Raw genomic sequence first — 3,105 nt, forward strand, 5'->3', positions numbered from 1 at the left:
GAACATTATGTGCCTCTTCTCATAGGCCGCTATTAAGCTTGATTCTTAAATGTACCTATAGGCTCGAAGTCATTAGGCATCACACTTTATCTTTTGAGTTCATTAGGACCGTTGTTGAGAGCCACCCGCTCCGACTTGGCCCCGAATATAATTAATTCCATAAATCTTTTAGCACATGAATGCCCCATTGGTGAAGCACCTGGCAGAATCGTCCCCTTGGAACCCGCATCTTTACAAAGCACAATCCTGAATCCTTCCCCAAGTCTGAACATGGGCCGATAAGGCCAACGATAGCCCACCTTTAATAATTCCTTTGCTCAATTTACCGCTTGTGGTCTTTTCCCGTAGCTGTAATAACCCGTCAATACGCTGATAACCAGAAACCTCGCAAGTAGTTAACCATGCAACCCAATCATAAGCGGTGGGACTCTCCCACTTAGCTTGAAGCCATTATTACACAACTCTGGCATTCACCAGGACTCTTTATCTCTTATTGACGTAACCTTGCGCAATCAACCACCAAAAATCTCGGTATCTTGTTGTAAAACCCATTTTTATACTCTGAATCATCAACCACATTCGCACGACCGTTTTTTTTTGCTGCATAACCAATAGAATTCTTCGCAGAAGCTTCGCCAACTATGCGATCGCTAACCTGCTCTCCGTGAATAACCCACCTGAGTCCGAGCTCACTCTCTAGCTGCACAAGTCCATTCACCCCTCGTGGACGTCAATTAAATTTGCGGCAACATCCTTCCAATTCAAAGCTATGCTGTATCCTTCTTCTTCTCCGGCAATTCCTTCCCGTTATATCAAATCTCCTGCCGCATAATAGCCCATGCTCGAAATTAAATCTGTATACCTCAATCACCAAATCACTAAAATTCCCAAATCGATCCAAACTCTTCTTAAGGCGCGTAGTCATCCTACTACCAAGCCCATATGCAACATCCGCCACTCTCCCACTTCGAGCAAACTCGATTCTTTATTTAACCAACCGACCTTCGCTTCTTATACCTGGCCTTCTAGAAGTTTTAAACACCGCCGGACACTTCCCACATGTCCTTCCGCATACTTTGCTGCCCAATTGNGCAAAAATAGCCTCAGGCCACGTGCCCGGAATCCAAAATTTACGTAAGATAAAGATTACCCACTGGCCTCACGAACTCAATATATGATTTTCTCTAAATTCCATATCCAAATACGTGGTCAAATACCAGAATACTAGTTTCTAGGTTTCCTCAAACCTCAAGTTTCTACAATTTTCCAAGTCTAAATCCATATATAAACCTTGTATATACTCAAAACTAGTAGAAATCACTTACCTCATGCTTGGTGATGAAAATGACACTCCAAAGTTGCTCCAAAATCGGCTCCCATGGAAGAAATAAAGTGAAAATGAGCCAAACTTCGATTTTTAAAGAAACCTCTCTGCCTCCAGCAATTTCCGCATCTGCGGAAATTTGACCGCATCTGCGGAAATTTGACCGCATCTGCGGTCCCGCATCAGCGGAAAACTTCTGCATCTGCGATTCCGCATCTACGGAATATTTCCGCATCTGCGGTTATGACAGCAACCAGCACTTTTCTCGACACGGAAATGAGCATAACTCCCTCATACGATGTCCAAATTCGACGATTCTTTTTGTGTTGGCTCCGAAATTACGATACGGATCTAATGGCTCAATAAAAACTTAATTTGGAGCTCATTTGCTTAATATGACACCCCTTTATGTCCAAAGAAACGACGTTGAAACATCAAATAAGAGCGCGATACAACCCGAGGCCCCCGGGACCCCGACCAATCACACCAACCAGTCCCAAAACACATTACGGACTTGCTCGAGGCCTCTAATCACATCAAACAACGCTAAAATCATGAATCAATCCCTAATCCAAGCTTTATGAACTTTAGAACTTCCAACTTCTACTTTCGATGCTTAAACCTATCAAATCACGTCCGATTGACCTCAAAGTTTGCACACAAGTCATATTCGACATTACGGACCTACTCCAACTTTCAGAATCGGATTCCGACCCAGATATCAAAAAGTCCACTTCCGGTCAAACTTCTCAAAAACCTTCAAATTTCTATCTTTAGCCAAATGGCTCCAAAATGACCTACGGACCTCCGAATTCACTTCTGATCGCGCACCCAACTCAAGAATCACCATACGGAGCTGCTCCCAGACTCGGAATCCCAAACGGACATCGATATCACTGAAATACACTTCAACCCAAACTTATGAAATTTCTTTCAAAATGCTACTTTCCACAATAGGCGCCAAAATGCTCCCGGGTCATCCAAAACCCGATCCGGGCTTACTCCCAAGTCCGAAATCATCATACGAACCTGCTGGAACCTTTAGATCCCGATTCCGAGATCGTTTACTCAAAATTCTAATCCTAGTTAATTCTTTCAACTTTAAGCTTCCGAAATGAGAATTCTCTTTCCAAATCAACTCTGAACTTCCCGAACCTTAATTCCGAACACGCGTACAAGTCATAATACCTGAAATGAAGTTGTTCATGGCCTCAAACTGCTGAACAATGCGCTAGAGCTCAAAACGACCGGTCGGGTCGTTACAACATTGCTCTCACCATATTCGATCAGTGTTTTGTTTTGCCTTTTGGATTATATAAATAACTTAGGCAATCCTTAATGAACATAGGATTAAAGAAATATTAGTTAGTAGCTAATCCTCCATTCGCTAATCATAAGTTGTTGACATTATTAATCTACTATATTTTGCTAACCCTTTCTTGAAGATTTTGAAGCCTAAAAAATACTTAGCAGAGACGACAGTTCCCCTTTTAAAACCAGAAATGAAACGCAAGGTTAGCTTTCAAAAAGGAATTGACTCTTTCAAAATTCAGGAGCTGCAGCCCAACGAGATTTTCAACATCCCCTTTAGTCTAAGATTTAGATAATTTTAGAAACTAAGTTATATCTTGACCTATTTTCCCATAATATTTTACTTCGCTCGAGCTACACAAATAGCCACAATTATTTAAATACAAAGTATTTACCTCATCTTATATGTTTATTATAAATATGAGCATTATGTACAATGCTCTAAACTCTTTCAATTATATATATATATA

The sequence above is a fragment of the Nicotiana attenuata genome, chromosome 8 (genome assembly GCF_001879085.1).
Source record: "Nicotiana attenuata strain UT chromosome 8, NIATTr2, whole genome shotgun sequence".
Taxonomy (NCBI): domain Eukaryota; kingdom Viridiplantae; phylum Streptophyta; class Magnoliopsida; order Solanales; family Solanaceae; genus Nicotiana; species Nicotiana attenuata.